We start from the raw sequence: 25,142 nt of genomic DNA on the forward strand, positions 1-25,142 counted from the left end.
CTGAGTCAGAGATTGTGCCACGAGCAGCCTATCCACGATGCACTGCACCTCGGTGCGTAGACTCTGTTAATAGCCCGTTGCCTGTTTCCTCTTCTTATTACTATATCTTGCATTGTTCCTCATTTGTAGCTTGCTGAATCGCTTCAGTCACACATCAGTCTTTGGTGAAAGGTAATCCTCCTTGCTGCGTTTCTGGCTTTTTTTTCTGTTTTAGAAGAAGAGTCGGTGCAATCTGATTCTCCATCTCTCTTTCATTCCCTCCTGAGGCATCTGCATGCATCTTTTAAAGCAAGGACTCGGCTCCAGCCTGGGCCTCAATTATTAAAGCCAGCACTCCTCTCTCAAGCTTCTATGTTTTTTTATTCCCTCCTTTACCCCTTTGCTTCTGTATTCTCTTTCTTTATTTTACTTTCTTTCCATGCTACCAAAGTCTTGCTTTACTTTATTTAATTCAGCCCACCAATATTGATAAGACTGATTACTGCCAAAACATAATATTATTAGCAACGGCATTAATGATGGGGAATGAGGAGGTCAGTGTGTAAGGTGTATGCAGGAGGGTGGTGGTGGTGTTGGCGGTGTTGATGGTGACTTTGTTGCTACATACTTTGTTTTCAGTTCATGGCCTGTGTTTTAAATGAAGTCATTGTTCCTCTGCCTTCTACTCGTTCTCCCTATTCTTTCTCCATCCTTGTTTCTATCTCTCTTTGCCTATTTCCATTCATGTATTCATCCTCTTCTCCCTCTCACTCTCCATCTCTCTCTCTCTCTCTCTCTCTCTCTCTCTCTCTCTTTCCTCTCTTTTTCTTTCTCTCTCTATTCAATTCTGCCTTCCCCTTATTCTCTCTCTTCCTCAACTATTTGTAGCACTAATGGCACTAACAGCAGTAGAGTTAATTGATTAAGAAAAATAATCAATTACAAACTCAATTCTGAATTGCAATTCTATCTCTGAAGATTCTGCACTGACTTAAAAACATATTTCGATTTTTACATCTGCTACATAATCAGACAATTTTAATATTAATAAAATTTTTTGAAAAAAACAAAATAAAAAGATTAAGCCTAGTGTGTATGTGTTCACATTTTGTAAAAATGACAGCATTCTGTTTTAAAAGTAGCAAGTGCTGATTCTGAAAAAAATAAAGAATTAAGGCATCAACATGAATTTTATAATCACATTGTGGCTCCCTGAGATGCTTAGATATTCCCACCCCTACTACTAATAACAACAACAATAGTAGTAGTAATAACAAGAAGAACATGAAGAAAAAGTCGAGGAATATTTTTTTGGAGATAGGAGATCTAAAAAAAAAAAAAAATGGTATCCTGATTTTTTTCAGCCTTTTCTGCAATGCACCATATATATGCTCACACACACTGTCAGGACTACAAGTAAAAAAGTAAAGAAAGGTTTTTAGGAAATAAAGCAATTAATAATAATAAAAAATAATAATTTATTTGTATTTTCTATAATAAAATATGCATAAACAAAAACAATTAAAAGTTAAAAAAGGTTTAATATTTTTAACATTCAAAACATCAAGTCAGTACATATATATTATATACATATACAAGATGTCTGAGAAACGCAAACCTGTAGATGAATATATTATCGCCCAGCCCTACTCTCTTTCCCTATTGATGAATAGTGCAATCGGACAACAATAAACAATACAGTCTCCTGCATCTCTCCTTCTGTCACCCTCCATAATCATCCTCTGCTTTCAAACACTGCAGACAAAGCTAGATGAAAGACTAAACTTTGAGTGCAGATTAAGACCATTTATGCCGTGCTAAATCTGTTCCATAACAGCTGATAAACATTTAACAAACACTGGGTTTACTCTTCCTCAGCACAAAGGCTTTTGCATGTGTTAATAATTGTAGTAAGCTCCATTGGGAAAGTTGGACAGGCTCGAGCATGATGCGTGTGATGGATGTCGTGTCGCTGCTGAAGTCCAAAATGAAGCTTCGGTACAGTTTTCCATCACTGTGTCTTTGATGTCACAGCGCATCAGGAGTCAGTCTGTGCGCTAACGATTCCGCAGAAGGCATTTCAGCCTGCTGTCTGAGATCTGCGGTTTTGTTCTGATTCAATCCAAACGACATTCTGCTATTGACTCGACTTAATAAACGCCAACAGACTCGCTTAGAACACGCCTGTCGTTTTTACGTTTTAGGGCCCTGCAAATGGATGGAAAGGCTTGTAAATAGAAAGCGATGCGTCCTAAATGATTCCCATCATAATCCGTAATGAGAGAGGACGCCGTTATGAGTTTGCCTGGTTCGAGGCTGTCAGCAGAAAAACACTCTCGGTTTGCTTTTAATGTGTCTTCAGTCTTTCATTAAAACGGCTGCGCCACTCGTTCCGCTAATTCCCTTCAGATGCCTGCCGGCCCCGGGTAATAAAGCGAATTCCTCAGAAATCTTGTTCTCACCGCTTGGATGAAATATTAAGCTTTGTGTAAAACCCAAGTCTTCACATTGCATGATTCAGTCAGTGTCATGCACTTCACGCTTTTTTAATTAGGCTCATGTCAATAATTGGATAAACAATCGAGCTAAACAGTGACCGCCCAGTTTTTCAGCTGCATTAGTTCCATTAGTTTCTCAACAGATCATGACATTCATGGAAATAGAAATGCAAATGGTCTAAAATATCTAAATAATTCCAGCCAGGTATAAGATTAATTAAACAGTATTTACTGTAGTATAGTATATCACATCGATCTTGTTTTAGCCTGGCACACAAGTGGCCCAGCAATTCAAGATCCATCTAATGAAAAAAAAAAATGTATTTAGCTCTAATTCCATGTTTGATAACGTTGACCTGCGACAATTATTATAAAATCAATGAAATTAATCATTTTGTCCGAAGACAACATTGCTGCTTATTCCTCTTACAGTGTGATGATTTAAGTGCTTAAACGTTGGATTAGAATGGATTCTCTAGTGTTTTCAGACACACTGGAGCCTTGTACATGCCAACTGGTGTCTTTGTTGATGAGGAGAGATGGATAGGAGGCATTGTGTGCTGTTTTGTCAGTTTGATGTCCGACGTGTGTGCCTGGCGTGGACTATTGACGTTGAGTGAAGACGAGACGGACAAATCGGCAGCTGCTCTTAATCACATCATGGCACCCTGGTGAAACGCTCTTTGTCATCTGGAGAAATGTGTGCGTCTTTTGATTGCTCAATTTGTCGGGTTCCCATGCAAAATCCGTGTTTTTTTTCCCCCTTGTTGTTTTCAACGTGACATCAGACAAAATCGTTGTCAAATAAAATAACATGTCTGTTGTAAGATTGAGGCTCAGGCATGAGATTTGACTAATAAAGCTACTAATCTGCTGGTACTATCATCTTTATAACCATACTAATATTATATTCAGTTTGCAAGGATGATGTAAAGTGGCTAATATTGGAAAACTGTTGTGTTGCTGTGTTTAGCTGGTGCGCTGTACTGGTGTTGTCTTATGCAGGAACACAGTATGTGAAGAAAACATATTTTTTGCAGTGTTAAGAAAAAGTATTTCAATAAGAAGCTACTCTATATGAGGTCATGAAGTTGCGTTTAATACATTTATGAAGGTCAGAGGTTCAGACAGACTTTGTTATTCTTGTAATATATCCTTTGTGGCATAAGGTGTTGTACTGAAACTAATCTCCTTACTTTTCAGTATCGCTGCAGCTTATTTCCAGAGAAAAGTATTTGCTTATCCCAAATTAGGTGTCTATCATGCTGGGATATGCAAGGAAAGAAGACAGAAAATCTCTGTCCATGAATTTGTATGTGTGTTGTGTTTTCTTTTTATAGAAACTCGATGTAGCTGGGTGTTATTTCATAAAATGTCCAGAAGGTTACTTTAAGTAAGATCCCAGATGTTTGTGCAACACACAGTAATGCTTTCGCTTTGCTTTATTGGATCATATTTGTATACAAGTTGCATGAGTTGTTATACAGTATAAAGATAATGGCTGGATATGATAGACAGATTTAGAGTCAGCAGGGATTTGAGCCATAAAGGTTAAGCATTAAAAAGACTATATTTTTCAATCAAATTGTGGCTGCTGGAGGAATATAGAAATTCTATGGATATAAATGAAAAGACATGTAAACTTGATGTGTAGCAGGGGGCAATTACAGTGATGTCTCACCAGACAGGACTTAAATGGTCAAGTCACCCTTAAGTGTAACCTGCTGGGGTTGTGCAGTGTTTATCTACTTCTGCTGCAAGTCCAGAATGTCATAACATTGAATTCCAGTCCACAATGATGAAGTCTTTCTTTCTTTTTTCCTTTGGTTTCTCTTTAATTTTTGTCCTCTGAGCAGGCGTTTTGTTAATTGCCTCAACGTCAGATATTTGAATGTGTCACAATGCAAAAGTATTAGAGAGAGCAGCTCTTAGTGCCAGAATAACAAACCACAGTCCACCAAGATATTATATTTACTTCATATTTCCCCCAAGTTCAGCTCTGTTCCAAATTGGCACTAAGTTGAAGTTTGGTTAAGGTTCCAACTGAAAACATGGCAATCTTTTCATTTTTCTTTCCTTTTTTGTTTGCGTCTTTTAATTTTTTTTTTATTACGTAGTAATGATGCATTGGTCCAGACTGAGTCATATTTTTTAAATATCTCTCTGAAGCCAAGTAACTAATTGTCCTTCATTAAGTAAATAAAGGCTGGTTTGAGACAGAGCCCAGAGAATGCATTCCCTTCACAGAGACTGTTGGCTCAGATAATGACAGGGAAATTGCACTTCGCCTGGTGTAGGCATGTGCTAATATAACATTTTCATGTCATGATGAGTTTCTGACATTTTAATCATAACTTACGATATTGCCATCAAATGTTTCTTAAGGTGTTGTGAAGCTCTGATTGGGAAATCTTAGTCTGAAAAAAGGACACATATGACCGTTATAAGACCCTTATAAAACCAGCTAGGACAGGTTTCGAAGGCTAATGACATTGAACTTGTTGAATATCATTATTGATTATTGACAGATGGATTGAAGGGAAAGAAAATGCAAGATTGAACATCAAAGAGGTGAAGAGACAGAGCAAGTGAAAGAGGGATGTCACACTGTTCCTAACACACTGATTACATGCTTGGGTCAGATCCACGACAACAGACCAGCCTTTTGGGAAATGTAATGATAACATCAAAACACTCAATTACTCCCATGATGACCATTCACAATACTCTTTATAGTAGATTCAAAGATATAAAAGTTTATTGGGTAAGTGAAAAGGGACAGTGTGTAGGATGCTCTGCATTACAGCCCCTTTGTGGCTTTTTCAACCTTATAGAATGTTCCAAACCTGAGCAAAGTGAGGAATTTACGAGTTTCTGTACAGTATGCGGATAGATACACAATTTCTAAAGTACTATGCCATTCAGTCTGTAGGGGACTTTTTTGTTTCGAGAATGATTTCTTCACGAAAGAAACAACCAGGTATTCGCTTTTTGACATAATGGGCTTGCGTTCCCTTTACGATCACGTTGGTGATGGCGGAAAGAAGCAGCTTATATGCTCTCAAACCTGGCACACACAAGCAAAATGCTCCTGATCAACCTGTAGGCAAACTTAACCTGTTTCAAACAAAACAATCACATTCCATCAGGCAGATTTGACATGTCTTTCATCGCTTAAAAATGCAAACAAGCACAAACTGACCTAATTGATGATGTTATGTTTATTTAAAATTGCAGTTGTGCAAGCAGCACATTCTCACGACCTCACAGGGTAACTCACAGGGTAAATCCTGAGCTCAGTGTCAGATTTTTGTGTCTGTAGGGAGATTTGCATGTTCTTCACGTGGGATGTGAATTGCAGTTACGATGTCGGACATTGACGGCTGTAGCAGTGTAGACACCTATGCCAGTAAAGGGAGCCCTAAACTGTCATTCTAAGCTTAGACAATTATAATAACAAGTGACTTTAGTGATATTTCGGCTCATGCCTGGTCGTGATTAGATCTGCTCTAACTTCAAGCATGATGCCTGCATTTCAGCCTCACTTTAAAGTTTGTATTTTAATATTGTGCCTTGTGTTACATCACTGCAGTGAAGTCAATTGAAAATCCTTTTTAAACTTAGCCTAAGTTTAGTGTGGAAAACCGGCCCCCAGAGTTTTGTTATACACAGTTTTATTTGGCTTTATAATGATATATAGACATATTTCCTCAATAGATGAAATGGGAACACAATGATGGTCGGTGGAGGATGAAACACCCCTCCTCCTCCTCCTCCTTCTCCCCCTCCTTCTTCCTCCTCCTCCTCCATCTCCTCCTTCTCTTCTTTCTCTGTCTGTTTCTCCTCGTTAAGCAGTCCATGTTGTTTTTGCAGTGAGACCAGGAGACTTGCGCCGCTCTCGCGCTCTCTGTGAGCAGAATTCGAAAGCAGGCGAAAGTGAACGAGGGAGTCAATAAAGCCTGAATGTTTTATGAAGGCAGAGATATTCAGATCACAGCGCAGCTGACGGAGAGAGAGAGAGAGAGTAGGAGAGCAGCTCGCGGCTTATATAAAGAGACAGAAGAGAAGAGCATAGAGGCCCGCATCGCTCTCTCTAGTAGGGTTTTTTTTTTTATTATTATTTATTTTTTTCCCCCTTTTCTACACACTCCACTCATTAATGCTGTGCTGGGGTGAGGCCCAACCTCAGTCTTAGTCAGTATTCATCTATCAGAACATCTCCCAGTCATATCTTTTTTGTTCTTTCTTTCTTTCTTTCTTTCTTTCTTTCTTTCTTTCTTTCTTTCTTTCTTTCTTTCTTTCTTTCTTTCTTTCTTTCTTTCTTTCTTTCTTTCTTTCCCTGTGTCCCTCTCTTTCATTAAAAAAAGGCATAAACACACTGCAGCACCATCACATCCCCGGCACTGCCATCAGGTGGGATTTGATCCGAGTGAAATGCTCACTGTAATCGTTATATCGAGCTCTGTGCAGAGCGCTCTGCAAGACTATCACAATATTCAATTATAAAATCACACATTTACCTCCAGAAATACTTTCTGGAAGGACACATGCACACTTTTCCGAAGTTTGTTTAGAATTGCAGGATGAGTAAGAGACAAAGGATAGAGAGAGAGAAAGGAAAGGAATTAGGAAGGGATTAGAGGAAAAAAGTAGAAATCTGTACAAAAGAAACAGGGTCACTGGTTTTATACCACCACCTGAATAGAACAGCCTTCCAAAAAAGTTTTTTTTTTTTTTTTTTACTTTTTTCTCCCCTGAGGTAATGATATGAGTATTGTGATGTACATGTTGAGCCTATGGATGCTTGAAAATATATTTTTCCTGTATGAGGAGTGTCTATTTTTAGGTATTATTAATATTAATAGGTTGGGACCTCCTGCTAGCAAAGTAGTTATATAAGTTCCTTTGAGTGCATGTGTGTGTGTGTGTGTGTGTGTGTGTGTGTGTGTGTGTGTGTGTGTGTGTGTGTGTGTGTGTGTGTGTGTGATTGAAACAGAGTGCTTATCTCCAGCCGAGTGTGTTTTCTCTTCTGTGTCATTAATCTGAAGGGAGATGCTATTTTTTTCCAGGAGCTCATTGAAGCTCCGAGTGGAATCTGGTGCAGGAGAGCTGGGGTCACCTGAAAGACATCTCGCAGCAGAGCTTCCTAAAGTCAGAACACTCTGTTTCTCTCTCGCTCACACACACATACACACACAGAGACATGCACAAACAAAGACACACAAACACACTGCTATCTGAATCCCTGTGCTGTCTTTTCTTTCTCTGGTTGTTTTTGTTTACACTTGCTGAACATGTGTGTGCAGATGTTGCGGTTGTTATTGATTATCCAGTGTGTGTCACCAAATCTCAGTCACGTTTTTTCCCTCAGCGCAAGTGTGTGTCTGTCAGCGCCATCTCTCTCTCTCTCTCTCTCTCTCTCTCTCTCTCTCTCTCTCTCTCTCTCTTTCTCTCTCTCTCTCTTTCTTTTTCTCTTTCTTTTACAGCTCCCAGCTGACAGCTCCTCCTTTCTATTAAATTCATTTTCTGTGTCGTGGTTCTGAATTCGTCTAGCTCACCATACAGCATGAGCAGAGGGAAGAGAACAAGGGAGGGATGAAGGGAAAATGAGCAAGAGAATGAGGGAGTGACAGAGGCAGAAAGAAAAAAGGAATAAGGGCAAGATGTTGGGAGAAAGGCACGGGAACAATAGAGTGACAGAGGAAGAAAGGCACAGCAACAAGGGCGAGATGAAGAGAGGAAGAAAAAGAAACGGGGCAGAGATGAAGGCAGGAAGTAAGGAAACAAGGGAGGGATGGAGGGGTGGAGGAGACAAGTGTGAATAGACAGTGGAACTCATAATGCCAGGAAGGAGCAGGTGCACATGCGCTCAAAGGTCGAGGTGTGTGTGCATGCATGTGTGCGTGTCTGTGAGTCTGTGTGTGTTTGTGTCCAGCATACAAAAAGGTTTTCCTGGTTAGCTGTGTGTGTGTGTGTGTGTGTGTGTGTGTGTGTGTGTGTGTGTGTGTGTGTGTGTGTGTGTGTGTCCAGGGTGGGGGGGGGGTGTTAGCAAAAGAGAGAGTGTGTTTATATAAAAAAGGTATGTGTGTGTGTGTGTGTGTGTGTGTGTGTGTGTGTGTGTGTGTGTGTGTGTGTGTGTGTGTGTGTGTGTGTGTATACTGGTGTGTGGAAGAGCTGAGACAGAAAGAAAGATAATGTGTTTATAGTATGCCTGTAGTTCACACTTTGTGTGTCTTTGTCCATCAGAAGCTGTCTGTGTATGTGTGTGGCCCATATGTCTAGGTGCTGATAGAGAGAAAGAGAGAGAGAGAGAGAAAAAGAGAGAGAGAGAGAGAGAGAGGGAGAGAAAGTGTGTGTGTGTGTGTGTGTGTGTGTGTGTGTGTGTGTGTGTGTGTGTGTGTGTGTGTGTGTGTGTGTGTGTGTGTGTGTGTGTTGGCAAAGGAGATAAGCGTGTGTTTATAAGCTCGGCCGAGTGTGCGCTCTAATCTGGCAGCAGCATATTTCCCCTCAGCGCCCGATAAAGAGCCGAGAGCAGCCTTATCTCTATCCCTCACACACACACACACACACACACACACACACACAGGCCAAGACAAAGATACAGTGTCATATAGACACATAGCCACATCAACACATTCACTTCCTCAGTGGCTTCCAGGCACAAACTCCCTCACGTTAACACTCATATTCATATTTTCAAATCTATATGCATCCACACTGCATGTCTCTCTCCTTCTCTATATTACACATATAGGAAGACGAGAGAGAGAAAGAGAGGGGGGGGGGGGTGGAAGTGTATAAGAGAGGGAGGGATAATTTAAGTGAATGAGGGAGAGACAGAAGTAAAGGGGAAGTGTGTGAGGGAGAGACAGGGGGAAAAGGATAAGTATATGAGGGAGAGACAGGGAAAAGGGGAAGTGTATGAGGGAGAGACAGGGAAAAGGGGAAGTGTATGAGGGAGAGACAGAGAGAAAAGGGAAAGTTTATGATGGAGAAACAGAGAGAAATAGAAAAGTGTGTGAGAGTGTGTGTGTGAGAAAGAGCAAGAGAGAGAGAGAGAGAGAGAGAGAGAGAGAGAGAGAGAGAGAAAAGGGAAATGTATGAGAAAGAGTGAATGAGAGAGAGGGGAAGTGTATGAGGGAGAGACAGATATTCAGTTGTTCAGTCTAATTTGCCACAGAAGCCCAGTTAAGGCTGTTATTATTATAGGAGGTCAGGAGAGTGCAGTGTTCCCTACATGGCTTTAGGAAGGAGTATGTCCGAAATAATAATATCTATTTAACTTCCTGTGTGAGAAACATTTGTGTATGCATCTGTGAGCTGCTCCCGAACACCCACAGATCTTTAATAATACTTAAGCCTACCTTTGTTAGTGAGACTAGTGTTAGCAGCTCTGTCTAACTGTGTATCTCTCTCTCTCGCTCTCATTCTCTCTTTCTCTCTCACTTTCTCTCTCTGGGCAATATCACCCCCTCCTCCTCCTTTTTCTCGTTTCTGCTACCCGGCGTCGGCACAATTATAAAGCTCTCTCTCGTCACAGGGAAAAGACTGAATTGTCATCCGCCACTACAAATTGCCTCTACTTTTCCCACTGCTCAAAGACGATCTCGCTAACACACTCGCTCTTTCTTTCTTTCACTCTCTCCCTTGCTTGCTCGTCCCCTTCTCCCAGTGAAAAATCGCTCCCCCTGCAATTTCTCACACTGCACTTTGAGGTAAATACATACGGCTAGCCTGAAGCATTAGCATGCAATTATTCAGACAACTGTCAGACCGCATGGCATTAGAATGAACCGTGTGTGTTTGTGTGTGTGTGTGTGTGTGTGTGTGTGTGAGAGAGAGAGAGAGAGAGAGAGAGAGAGAGAGAGAGAGAGAGAGTGAGTGTGAGTGTGTGATCAGCATGTATATGACAGGTTTAGTGTTCACTGCCTCATAGCAACAACTCTGCCGAGTTTCTCCGAACACTTTGCAAACTCACACTTTTGTTTCAGCTCTTGCTCCCTGACGCCTTCCTGCTCTGCTGAGGCAAAACTCTGACATGCAATGTGTGTGTGTGTGTGTGTGTGTGTGTGTGTGTGTGTGTGTGTGTGTGTGTGTGTGTGTGTGTGTGTGTGTGTGTGTGTTCACTTGTGCTAGAAGTGTTCATGAATTAGCATTGCGTATCCGGGACACACGGGTGCTGAGAAAGAGGGGAAGAGAGGGAATGTGAGTGGAGGAGAGAAAGAGAGAGAGAGAAAGAGAGAGAAGGAGAAGGAGAAAGAGAGAGAGTGAGGGGTAGTTAGATAGAGTGAGAGTGTGGTGGAGTCTCAGAGCTGTGCAGCATGTAGGTCAGAGTCAGAGAGGCTTTCTCATTCAGCCTCTGACTGCAATGAAGCCACAGAGACACACATCACACACACACACACACACACACACACACACACACACACACACACACACACACACACACACACACACACACACACACACCATTCCCTTCAGCATCAGGGACTTCTGCCTGCAGTCTGACACACACACACACACACACACACACACACACACACACACACACACATTCTCACATCCTGTCTGTGAGGGAATCTCCTGAGAAAGCACAGTTTGCAATTTTGTGGAATTTCTGTCACTTTTCTTTTTCTTCAGACAATGTATGTGTTATAAAGGTAACTGACACTCACACTTCTCTTTAATTACTGCATATTCATTTTCTGACTTACCTGAATATCTTAAACCTGAGTCCACTGTACTGCCCACTCAACATTACCCAAACATTGCTCTGTGTCCTGTTTTCTCTCTGCTACCACCCTTTTTCTTTTTTCCACTTTCTGCCCTTTCTCCCCCTTTGCGTTTCCATTTCTGCCCCTATCATGTCTATCTCTTTTCTATCCCTCTCGTTCTTCTCAATATGTCTCCCTGACTCTTTCCACTGCCACTCTGTGTCTCTCTTGCTTGCTGTTTGAAGAAGAGATGAAAGGTTAGCCATTTTCACTTGACTTTTTGAAATGCACTTTCATTAAATCTAACCTTGACAGAATCAGGTATATTAACCTGTGCTTGAGATGCTCCAAATTAAAGTCAATAATGACCTTCCGACGGTTTAATTTACGGTGATGTTGTCCTCCATCTCCGTCTCATATTCTCTCTCTCTCTTGCCCTCTCCACCTCTGACTCTGTCTTCATCCACATATGGTGTTAATATTCCTTTCATCATTCCCATACTGATGGTCTATGATATACTTCACCGGCCATGATCTCCCTCTGTCTCTCTCGTTCTCCTCTCTTCATCATCTCTCCACAATCCCTTTATTCTTTCACTCGTTTTGTCTTTTGATTGACAGCAGAGGTTCCTCCTGACCCATATTAGCATCTGCTCCATGACCCAGATTGGGTATGTGTAACAAATGGCTTGGCCACTCTCACCACATTCCCACTCTTCTTCCTTTCATCACCATGAAGGGACGGATGGATAGAGGGGATGGAGGGATGGAGAGATAAAGGGGGCCGTCAAGAGCCACTGATAAGAGTTTGTGTCCCGAGGGCCTGGCCTATCTGGGGCTCCATGGATGAGCATTTCCAGTCGGACATTTCTTTTCTGTGTGTGTGTGTGTGTGTGTGTGTGTGTGTGTGTGTGTGTGTGTGTGTGTGTGTGCATATGTGTGGTGCATGTGCTGCATTACTATTCATGGGAATGAGATGACAGGTTGAGGAAGAGGCCTCTGATGGATGTGATGGAGCAAATCCTCCTCCATTCATCATCCTGTATTTTCACCTGCTAATGTTTGCAAGATGGACGCTCGATAGCAAGCTAATGGTGGCAAAGCAATTTTGAGGAGGGAATGAAACTGGGTGTGTGGCTGTTCAAAATCTCATCTGCATTTAGTTTTATCTCAATCATCATTCATATAAACTAAACACAACAAAGCAATGTTTAGTTTCCCCTCAACTGAATAATAAGAAAATAACATATTTAGTGTCCATTTTTAGCCCAACTTTCTATTCTCCATCTTCCTCATATCTGTAGACTACCATTATTCGATTGTTTCTATGGTTACATCTCTGAGGGTGTTATCTCTCTCTCTCTCTGTTCATTACAACACTATGTCCATGCAAACACTGGATATAAAAAAACTCTTTTATACATAATGAAAATTGTTAGTTTAATTAAAATGTTAGCAGTTTTATTTGATATGATAATGCGTAAAATGGGACCCTCACCAGCCCAGCAGCTATTGTCTGTAATCGTGGTATTATTTTGTCATTGAACTATGGCTAAATATCCGTTATTTTTGTAAGACTGCGTCATTTGCACCCTCTTTCTTTGTACAGTTTGTTTGCCTGATGTCAGTGTGACAATATAGAATTTTTTTTTCTTTTCTCATCTGCTTGTGCGGTAATGTCATTTGACATGTTTTGCTGCGTTTTGTTTATTCCACAGAATAGCAGGTAGACACTCAGCATCACATACACAGCGTTTCCCAAATGATGGAGGCCCTTGGGATTTTCACCTCTCTCTTTCTTTCTCTCACTTTCTCTCTCTCTCTCTCTCTATCTCTCTCTCTCACTTGCTTTCTCTCTTAAGATGTGAAACAGTCTCTGAGTCAATATCACAGAAAAACAGTGCATCTGGGAGAAGAGAATAATATAGCTCAACATTTCATATACAGAGCTACTGCACTTAAGAGTTTGCTGAGTTTCTTCTAAATTACTTTATTTTCTTGCAGGTATATACACTTTAAAATTCTATCAGTGCCACATGAGATTGCACAGTGCCACTAATTGACATCACTTATATATATTTACTTATATCATCTTCAAATCAAATTTTCCTACAGTAGCGCGAGGCATGTACTAATAAACAGTTATACAGTGTTTCTATTTCAGTGTATCCCAGTATTCAGCACAATGTAGTAAACTTTGAAGTATCATCATTACCTGTATAGTGTTTACATTTGTGAGATAAAGGCTGCATCATTTAGATGATAACATTCTTCTAAGAATCAGTTCTTTACAGTATAAGAATAATATTTTAAAGATATATTAGGCATTAAAAAATGTAGTTGCTTTAATTGCTACATTTCTGGCACTGTATTTCAAGCCATTGTTTTGCTATTCAGAAAAAATATCACTTGTTTTGTTGGTGAGCATTTTCTAGCTTTATGTCGGGACCATAAGTCACATGATTGGGGTGTCTTAGCAGCGAGTGGTCCCCCGGGCTTTTGCATGATGTTTTAATGAGAGCTGGAAGCTCGCAAGGCGCTATGCCGAGCGCTCTGCTGCATTTCCTTAAACTGCCAAGTAAGAGGCCCATTAATAATGCAGCTCATTAATGTGTGTAATTAATCGGGAGTGGTGTAACGGGAAAAGCTGGAAGGGGAGGGCGCTCAGGGAGCCGGGCTGAACCCCGCTGAGAATGAGGGAGAGAGAGAGAGGCTGCAGCGCGCCACACGCCGCCGACTAATGCATTATTTATCTATCCGCAAGAGAGAGAGAAAGCAGCAAAAATGAAAAGAGAGACCAAGAGCGAGCAAGAGAGAGACTCTTGCATGGGCCAAGTCACTGCTGGCATGCACTGAGGTATTTGTAGGCAACGCAGCCAATCAGGAATGCAGCAGAGGCACAGTAGGTGAAGTGTGTGTATGTATGTATGTATGTATGTGTGTCTGTGTGTAAATGTGAGTGTGTGAGTGTGTGCAATAATGAGTGTCGGAGACTGTGTTTTATTGTGCCTTCTTACTGTTGCTTTGCAAAGGTCAGTGTCTTGGATGGCATATTCAGGCCCTTGTTCTTTTGGTTGACAAAACCTGACTGGTGAAAAAGGCTGACACACTCACACACTTCTGGCTCAGACTCTTGTTTAGAGCATGTGCTAAATTCCTCAAGCTGACATTTCTCCTGCTTTTATTGAGCTGAACCTTTTGGAGTGATGTCAGATGCATCAGCATCAGTAAGATTTACTGAGGAAAAATCGGCTTTGCCAGTCGGCATGCGCCGTCGATCGGTCAAACCATATTGCTCAATATTGTTATCAAAGGCACTTTGAATTATCGTCACCATTTCCATCATTTTCATGGTTAAATGTAGCTAACTAATGTATTCCTGTCAAGAAAGCACACAGAGTACCTAGAGGACAAGCCTCGCTCGCTTTCTGTTCACTAAAAAAGCTAAATCTATTTTAAAAGTATTGTTATGCTGAAAAGCTAGTGAAAGAACCAATGTCACGTGTATAACTTATTTTTTTAGGCAACACCGTAAATTACAGAGATATTAAAGCTTAGGAATTTACCATGTACAAATTGTATATTCCTTTGCCTTCTTAATGGCTGTTCACACTGATACCAGCACCGTAGCAAACAAAGACAAAGTGTTTTTGACCAAGTCATTGCACAAACAGATAAAAAAAAAAAAAGTAAAAAATATTTGACATTGTTCTATAAAACATATAGATTAGTTCGTACTCTGCTGTATAATTTAGGATTTATGGTTTATTGGACATCTAGTAGTAAAAAACATAACTGATAAATAATCATTGTTATAGCAAGTGGCATTAATTGCTGATACAACACTGCATAAACTCATAGTACATTCGGATATTTGGTCATCAGCTACAGTATAACAAAATCAACTGTAGGTGTTTATGTCAAATTAACACCCACAGTGTTTAGGTAAGTTGAATTGGACACAAATTAATTCTGAAAAGAGTTAATTTAGCACTCTAGGTGATAATTCAACACTTGGGATTTGCCCTGTGGTTGACAGGGTTGACACTTTTTATTGAAAATTGTCCCAAAAAGGGGCAGATCAGCTGATATCACAGTCAATTCAAATTGGGTAATGACAAGGATAAGAGTCATTGGATTGGATCCAATGTTCAAAGTGCAAAGTCCAAGTTGTAGTTTAAACTTTTTTGCTCAGTTTCAAAGGATTCAGCTTTATCTGGCAACACTGAAACAAGTTGCTAGCACTGTGTGAAGGCTTCGATTAGCTACAACTTTTTTTTTTACTTTTAAAATGGAGCCCACAATTGGTATTCTCTGTAAATTATTTTGGAAACAATATTTTTCAAGGTACATCAAAAACTGCACATACACACTTGTGGAATCTCAAAAGAACTGAAATATACTTATGCTCACAATTACGAAAGAGTTTATTCATGTTTTACTGATGTAAAATGATTTTGCACATTAATGTGTTTCTATTTTGTAAAACAGCATTATTTGCAGCTTAGCCTCATCATTGATGTGTACCGCAGGCTTTGCTGCAGATAACACAAAACGCAGCAGATCGTCTGGAGTATATGTCGCCCCACCCCGCTCTGCCGCTGCCACTCGCCGCTCCTCTGCTGCTCCAGATGTGCTGTAATTTACTGCGACTTGGCTAATCAGAGTAATTAAGGATTAATTACTGTTAATCACTTTTACATAAACTTGTTGGCGGTGAGAGAGAGCGACGCTCTATGAAATATGCCACACAAGCGCACACAGATGGAATGAGGGCTGGGAGAGAAGGATTAGAGGGAGAGAGAGAGAAGGGTGGGGGGTAGTTGGAAGCCTGGCATTTCTCCCTTTGCTAAATTTCCCAGGAGCTTCGTGCTCAGCCGATTCTGTTTCCGAAACACCATAGCCTCTTTTCCACTGCAGGGCCGAACGTCTATGTGCACGGGGACTAACCATGACCGTAGCATTTCTATGCGGCTTACATGCACGTTTCTTCAGTGCACTCAGAAAGCCACGCCGAGTGCTGAACCATTCGGGGTGGACAGTTTAATGACGTAGGTACTAACCTCCTCTGTTAGTCCTCTGCACATTGTCAGCTCAGCACGGAGGAAAACTCCACAGACAGGGTCAGTGGTCAGAACATCAAAGACTTGTTCTAATTACGCCGTAAAAGAAAAAATACTATTATGAATCTCAAATATCTTCATTTATTCAGCAGAACAAGGAGTGAAGACTCCTGGATATTTATTACATATGCAAGAGCAGGAGAGCGGAATTTTGCAGCACAATAGGGGAAAAAAAGGATTTTATTGTAATAATATTGTAATTGGGGTTGTGTCAGAATGGGTCATTTTGGAAAAGGACCTCAGAGGAATAATAGACAAGCAGATTGTTGCTCTGACTGGAGAATCTTTTTTTTTATTTTTTATAATGTTTATTTTCTTTTGTAATCAATTTGATCATATGACATTTTAAAAACAGAAAAATATATAATTACTATAAATAATGATATTATATGTATAGAATATAATTTGATGTATAATTCAGAGCCTCCCGTACCAGTATGAAAAGTGTCTGGATGGTGTAGGGTGAGTGGAAGATAGTCAGGTTTGGCGGCAGCCGGCCTGTTTTGGCTTTCCCCTAACGCACAGTGACGTGGAGGACGACTGCAGTGTCAGCAGGGCCATGTGTGAAGTTGTGTGTGAAGTGACCGTCCACCCCTCTCTTGTCTCGTGTGGGTGATGGTGTCGCCACCTCCCCTTCTCCCTCGCTGCGTGTCCCGCTTTAGGAGACTGACATGCTCGCTACCTCATCCCGAAGGGAAAAAGAGCTAGAGGGGAGCTTTTAATGACACAGCCAGCCTTGCCCTCGGGGACGAAGTGGACGCTACATTAATGTAGCTACATTTATTTCACATTACACTGCACACCAACGGCCTGGCTGTTTATTCGCTGTGCAGATATATAAATATAAACACATGCTGTCCACACGCATGTCATATTAGACCTGCTCATGCTCTGACTGGTCTTTAAAAGCAAGTCAGCGAGAGTGTGAAGCGTTTCGATATAATTTGGGATACACAGCTGAAGTGTAGCTTCATACTAAAATAATTACTCCTGTCAAGCCTCCACTTAAACATAAATACATAAATAGTCCTTTGTTTGAGTGAAAAGCGTTCGATCCTAGCTGAGGATCTGTCACTTGAGCTTGAATGCCTGTTAGTGTGGGTAAAGCTCATTTTTGTTCACTTTTGGTTACACAGCTGAAGACATTTAGCTTTAAGCTAAGATAATTATGCCTGTCAAGCATCTAATTACATATAAATACACAAATAGTCATTTTGAGCTATATGCTTTCGTTCAGCCCAGCTTTTCAAACCCTTGGCATGTTCGAGTGCGTACGAAGCCTCCAGGCTTGCAATTTGGAACACAGCCCTGATTAGCAGGAGCACGTAGGCAAGATCACGTAATATCAAAGAGCGAGGAGGAAGAGTCCTAGCCCGCGGCTGCATTATATTGTCCTTTTTGAAATGAGGAGCACCATTTTCTTAATGAATGGCTTTTACTCTGAGATTTTCTCTCGCTCGCCTGCTTCTGCTCTCTCTATCTCTCTCTCTCTCTCTCTCTCTCTCTCTCTCTCTCTCTCTCTCTCTCTCTCTCTCCATCCTACAGCCGGGGCCGTGTCATTACCAGCCACCCTCGGGCCCGGCTGCCCTCTAATGATCGTAATTAGCATTATTAAAGCCGGATCGAGCACCCTAACAAAGGGATGCCTCCTTGCACCAACGAGCTGTAAGCTCACGGTCCTACACACTCCAGGGACAAACAATTTTGAGATAAGGAATAATACACACACACACACACACACACACACACACTCACACTCAGAGAGAGAGAGAGAGAGAGATTCAATCCAGCACCTGTCATCTCCGCTTCAGCCGCTCGTCACACGTCCACGCACGCAGGGGCTTATTCTTTAATTGATTATTTAATTTGCAATTTCGTTCTGATTTAGTTGATTAATTACCCTCCATGATAGAAAAATAATCAGCCATCCATTAAAGATTCTTTATTTATTTATTTATTTATTTATTTTTTAATTGTCTCTCATTTCTATTGCCATTGCTTTTTCATGCTAATAATTAATGCATAACTTTTATTTATTTATTTATTTATTTATTTATTTATTTATTTATTTATTTATTTATTTATTTTGCTGTTTTGATCTGCCCTAAGCAGGCATCACAGCATGGTTGTATTAGCAACTTAGTGGCACGAGGTGGCCTGGATTTAACAGTGCAGAGCCTGACGTCCTCCTCCCGGTGTGTGTGTGTGTGCGTGCCAGTGCCTTGGTTCCTTTTCCGTCCCGCTACCCCCGCGCCTGTATAATGAATTCTGCTGCTGTTGAATTAGCATGTAGCTGTCGCTTCGACTCTGCTGCTCGAGTCGTGACAGGACCACCACCACCACTCTCGCTCACAGTCGACCCTCCCTGATTTATCAACCGCCGGGCGCCGCAGCCGAGCGCCACAGCCTACTGAATCAGCACCGTGCAATATAAAAAAACACGCGAGCCGAGCTGTCGGCATAAATCAGAGCCCACCAGAAAGGGTTAATTATGCAAATGGGACGCGACTCCAATCCAGCGCTCCCCGCGTCTCTGTTGTTTTTGATTCAGGGTATGAAAAGATGTTCCATTCTAATGATTTATTATTGGAAGGAGAAAAAAAAATTACATTTTGTTTCCTGTTCTCAGTGTTTGGCGCTTCAGGTGGAACATAATGGAGTCAGGCTAGTTTTTCTCCCACTTGAGAATAAGAGAATTTACACATTAGCTCTGTTGAATATAAATATATGCCCTGGTGTAGGCAATGTGGCAAAAATATTATATAATGAAGCGATTTTACATACAAGTTGCATAGATACAACACACACCAGTGAAAAAATCTGAATAACTGAATTAAATGTGGTTTTATATCTAGTGGTGACCATATGACACTTTTAAACCAAGAAAAGGAACTGGCATTTAAAAAGCCCTACACCTCTTTATTTATGAAAAGATCCGGAAAAAATTTTTGAGGTACCGGTAATTAAGAACCGAAAGATAAAATGATTCATAATGATTGTTCAGAAGTAACAAAATAAATGCGTGGATTTATTTATTTATTTATTTATTTAGATTTAGAGAAGCTCTCTGACTCATCCTGATAACGATACCATATTGCGGTTTTGGCCACACCAAATATGTACAAAAGATTTATAGAGTTGTTTGGAAAATGTTCCAGGTGACGTCAACACCATGTCCTAAAACAAATTCCAGTACAAAATTTGTATAGGCAGGTTGCATATTTGCATTTCGAACCATTGTAGTATGTGTAATTGCTGACTTGCTGGTGTGTGTCACTCACAATCCACTCTACTCCTAAAATGCAAAATCCTGTGTGCGTGCGCGCAGACACGTGCGCACCCGTGTATGTGTGTGCATGTGTGTTTGCGTGTCCACATCCGTCACATCTGCCTAAAAGTGACAGTGCAGCCCAACATTCATTCATTAAACATCAGCATCTCCCATCACCGCATTGCTATGTCAACATGAGCTGCGAGCTTCGGAGAGGATTACGCTCTGTTGCGGCTTTTGACAGACTGGTGTTACCCAGTGCTAATCTGATGGGAAGAGATGTATGGGGAGGTGAATACGTTGTGTTGTGACTGTCTCTTGCTGTTATTATAGCGTCATTCAGAGCTCAGGACGAGATTTAGGCACCACGGGCTGGAGACGAAGCCGAGCAAACTGTCTCTTTGCTTATCGATTGAGTTCTTTTATCACTGATACAACTTTCTTTCCTGTTTATGGCTTATGGTTTAATATGTTAAATTCATGATACGATGAGTGTATGAACATGTTTGACAATTATTCTGTGCGAAATAATAAAAAGTAACAATACAACTTTACAAAGTAAAGGGCACAACTCTGAATAGCATATGGCCCATGGCAGCATTGTGTTACTGTAACCTGAATAAGCTTATAAGTTTTTTTTCTGTACAAATCATTTCTTTCATTTCTTTCATCTATAATTGTGAAATTTTGGAATTGAAGAGCAGAACTGACTGATTTCTATTGTAAATGGATGATTGAAGTGAATTTTATGTATTGTGGCACGACCTATGTTCTTAAACTCTAGAAAATATTCTATACGCTAAAAAACATTTTATTTTAAATTAGTAATGCACCACAATGTGGACAAACAGTGTCCTTTATTCTAATCAGACCAGCTTCTTTACTTTATAGGCTAATATCTTCTGCAGGTACTACTAATTAAGCTTTGAGAGATGATGTGCTGTCAGTGTTATGAGGCTGGAGGAAATTCAGTTTGAAGCGGAGGCCGCGTGTTTGCATTTCGCCCTCCCTCTTCGCCGCTTGGATATGTTTCAATCATATAAGTGACATTAGCGGCCTTTTGCTGCTTGTGCTTGTTCAATTAAGCCTCGCCACAAAAGGAACGTTAAGCCACAGCGATGGCCAGCACCATTTATAGCACTTCAGTTAATATTTCAGTATCCCACGGAGCCCCTGCACAAGGCAGGCAGCCATGTTGAATGTTTAGTTAATGGAAAACACAGACGACTGGGAGCACTGCACATTCAGCAGTGCACAGTAACGCAGCAGGGAGGCAAAAAAGTAGGCAGGGTTTTAAAAAGCAGTCATCTCAGGAAAAGGTGCATAAATTCTGCTCCGGCCTTCCATTCCTCACGGGTTCCTCAGAAAACCCTCGGCTTTCTGAAGAAATGAAATGAATCGCCTCCGATAAATGAGCAGACGGCAAAAAGAAATCCATCGTGCGCTAAGCCTGTGGCTCGAGTTTTTATTAAATATTGATTTGATTTGTAAAAGGCCAGATGTGCAGAGGTTGAACAAATGTCACAGACTCCAATTTTATTTAATCTTTTTTTCTGGATTATAAGCTTTACAAAGTAAAAACCAACAATAGTTTTGGCCTTTTGTACAGCCATGTCTGGCTTAGTAAACCCAAATCCAGTAATATACATTTGAGAAATGCTCAGCACAGTGCAGCTAGTCTACTGTACTATGAATAGACATGCCGATGTTACTTTTTTTTTTTTTTTATCACAATCATTAGTTTATCATTGTAGGTTTGTGTTCGACATGTTCTCATTGGGTAGTATTTTAACACCTATTATTTTGAATCTGTTTTTGTCATTCAAAACACCTTTCCCAGAAATGTTCATTTGTCTAAATTGAGGAATGTTAGAATATAACTGTCCTAATCTTTGCTTTTTTATTTTTGGGCAAAACTTTGCTTGCCTCTTGTAGAGGCATATTAGATGATAAGGGTATTTTAAAATGTCTACAATGACAATATTGCATTTCTTTCTTTCGGTGCTTGTAGGTTGCACAACAGCCAATTAATGGGTCGTTTTTCAGAAATGTGAAAAGCTGAATTTTTGGTGCCCTGTGGAGGAGGAAATAAATCTAAATGTTTTCCAGCTGTCAGGATAATGAAGTGTACTTGCAAGTTCAAGGGGCTGAAGGGGTTAAAAATGCTTTATATCCAATCCAATAAACTGGTCAGAGGTTGTGAGTAAACAAATAGTTGCTCGGGCTGATTTGCAGTCAAAACACTGAACACTAAGGACAGATACATCATATGAAGCATTTTACTAAAATATCTGATAAAACATGCACTTATTCAACTCTGTTTTGATAAGGACTCCCCCTCAGCATGTTCCTCAAGATTGAATAAAAATGAAAAATTTGTTAGAGATGAGGTCAAAAGAGATCAGGATTGAAAGCGAGAGAGAGGGGAATAGAAAGAGAGAGAGACAGCAAGCTCACATATCAGCTTGTTTCAGACTGCTTTGTTGTTCTGGTAGAGAGAAAGTATGGAGCCAAGGCTGGAAAACATTAGGAGGAATCAATTAGGCTGCCATTAAGAAGTAAAGTGGCCCTCACTGAATCGTGTAATTATGACCTTCAGCAAAGCCACAGTTATGGAAGCACAATACCCTCCATCTCTCTTGTGCACTCTCTCGGTCTCATTTAGCCTTAATTGTATTTATTTAGGATAATATATTGTTAGCTTTTAATGACATGCTTTAGGTTAAGCAAGAGATAAATCATCATATGTCTTGCTTAGACATGGTTGGGAGATTACAAGTATAGACAGTTGTAAAGCATATGGCGAATGCAATAGAGAATGCACTAAATATGTTTTTATGTATCTTTGTAATTGTAATTATATCCCTTTTAGAGAGAGCACCTCAAGTGCCAGATATTATCTATGCACTGGAATTAGAAATAAGATAATATCTGTAATTTAACATCACTCCATAGTATCATTATTGAGTGCAGAGTTTGTACTTACAAATCTGTTCGGTATGTACAGTATCCAAAATAATGTATTAAACTTCAAAGTATCAGTAATGTGTTTTAGTAACTCTAATATTCAGACACTTTTTCAATGCAACTTGTGATTGCACTACAATGTAGACAAGAGCAGCACTAGGCCTACATGTATAGCATTCCCACTATAGCCTGAATGAGCGTGGTCAGTTGAACATGGCTTAAAAGCTAGTCGATGAATGGTGGTCGTGGCTCACAGATGCTCTCCAGCTGCACTCTGGTTTTTCTTGGCCGTGCTGTTGCTTTGGAATCACGTACAAACAGCAGAGCTGCTTAGAGACGCTCTCTCACTGGCAGAGGCAGATACAGCAATGTGGAGCGCTATTAAACCCAACTCAGCTCTGATTCTTTGCCCGGCTGGATTTACTTTTCAGACTCTGCAGACTTGTGCATCTATTGGTGTTTTTATTTTTTATTTTTATATTTTTTCAGAAAACATGGTTTTATATGACCTCATAAATTCTATATTCTTCAAAGAGGATTCATGTCAACAGACATTACTGCTTCTTTTATTCTTTTTTTTTATCCTGTACTATATGTTTTTTCCCTAATGAGTGTATTGGGTTGCACTGTGCATTTTCTGGCCTGCACTGACCCAAACAGCTTTGCTCTTTAAGAGGCCGATGGTGGACGGGCCTCCAGCCAAGTAAAATAAACACGGGAGACTTGGCAGATGCGAGCTGAACGCTGTATGAATGAGGGGAATTTTTATGTTCCATTTTCACTCGACAGTCTAGACGCTTCATACCGTTTGGGAAGAATTCTCTCGGCTTTGGATTTCAGTTAAACGTTGCCCTGCACTGCACCGGCTGATGTGATGTAAAGCGTGAGATGTTTGCTCTGTAATTCAGCTTGCATCAGACTTGCATCACACTTAAAGGGCGAAGAGTGCAGAGTTTATAAAGCACAGGTCTGTTTAATTGACAGCACAAGCACTAGTGCATTCATTTATAATTACTGTATATCTACTACTGGTTTGTGTGATACACATTTGTGTTGCGTGTAAACCATTTGAAGGAATGCTTGTACCATTATTTGTATTATTATTTCGAGCAATCTGGACAGTATGATGAGTGACTTGTCTTGTTAATTATCTAAACCTAAAAAGAGTTTATCAGTGAGCCTTTTTGTAGGTTATTTTCTTGACTAACACTAAATTCTTGCAACATATTTTAAATTATAAGGAATGTATATCGTGATTTTATCAAAGTATATATTGATAACAAACCTTAGACAAGTGCATGTTATATTTAAAGTCTAGAGTAATTTTTTTTTATTGTTCCTCTATTGGTATTTAACCACGAGCTGTTTCATGCTCTGCGTATAAACTGTAGCTGATGAGGAACCGTCTGCTCTAGCCTGGATCTCTAAAACATTATGGGGTATTTTTAATAGTTGCGACATTAACTTTAGGCTTTTTCCTTTCTTTATTGGTCAGAGGCTCTGCCAAACCACGGTTTACGGTTTTGTGTTACACTCCGTGCCATGAGCCCTACTTCCTTTCCCCGAAAACATGGCTTTGTCCCAATTACCTTATCAGGTCAAATTCAGTTTCAGGCTCTAATAAAACAGGATAGCCATACAGCTTCTCTCTCCCATTCGGCTCAGCAACATGGCGCAGTTCAATCGACCTCATGCTGGGTGCAAGGCATGACCTCCTGACCTGTCCCACTCGCCAGCAGTCTCTAAATTTGCATGAGTACACTTAAAAGCAAGGGGTGGGAATATCATTCCCTACTACCCCCTCCTCGAGTACAGCAGGACTCTTTCTCAGTGAGCTTGACCCCACGCGACGCCGTCCGATCCCCGCACCGCAGTCTGGAGTTAATGCACCGAGTGCTTGCTTTGTCTCTGTGTTAATGAAGTGCCCTTCTCTCACTCTACCTCTTTCACTCCTGCACAATGGCATGCATAATCAGCATTAACACTCAAGTGCTGCACTTGACTCTGTAGGCTCAAATCCATGTTTTGGCGAGGCATCAAACCTCACAAGGAAATGATCGTCAACCTTTGACTTGCCTTCGACTAATTCAGAAAGGGTACACTTTCCCCATTCACTCATTAGAAGGGATGGAGAAAGTGTTTCTAGATTAAGTGAGAAAAAATGTCTGGTAATTATTCTGATATGTACATATGTGTTGGAGATGACAGCTACCACAGCCTCTTATGTGTGTTTTTTGTATTAAGGAAAACGGGATAAAAAGAGAGAGTAATGAGAGCCCTCTAGTGGATTCGAGTAAAACTACAGGGAGGTTCCCCGTTTCAGCACCGCATTCCCATAATGTTCTTAATACACCCTTGGCAATTTCCCATCATAACATGAAAGTGCATATCAACAACATAGCACAAATTCCCCCTTTTAAGCAGAAGGGGATTGTGTAGTACCATTTTATTCGGAGCATACTTGACCTCAGCAGCAACAATGAACTAAAGGAGATTTATGGGCAGGGACTGGATGAGGAGAAAGTTTATGAAGGCATGTTTAAAGCATTAGATTTTCATTAATTGTGCTTCATTATTTTGTGACTTTATG

The 25,142-nt window shown here is 40.6% G+C and overlaps 1 protein-coding gene across 1 annotated transcript in view; it reads left to right on the plus strand.

The window, feature by feature from the left end:
• Positions 1-25,142, plus strand: part of pbx1b (pre-B-cell leukemia homeobox 1b) — a 69,452-nt gene that overhangs the window by 27,957 nt on the left and 16,353 nt on the right.

Source organism: Silurus aristotelis (genome assembly GCF_946808225.1).
Source record: "Silurus aristotelis genome assembly, chromosome: 2".
Lineage (NCBI taxonomy): Eukaryota > Metazoa > Chordata > Actinopteri > Siluriformes > Siluridae > Silurus > Silurus aristotelis.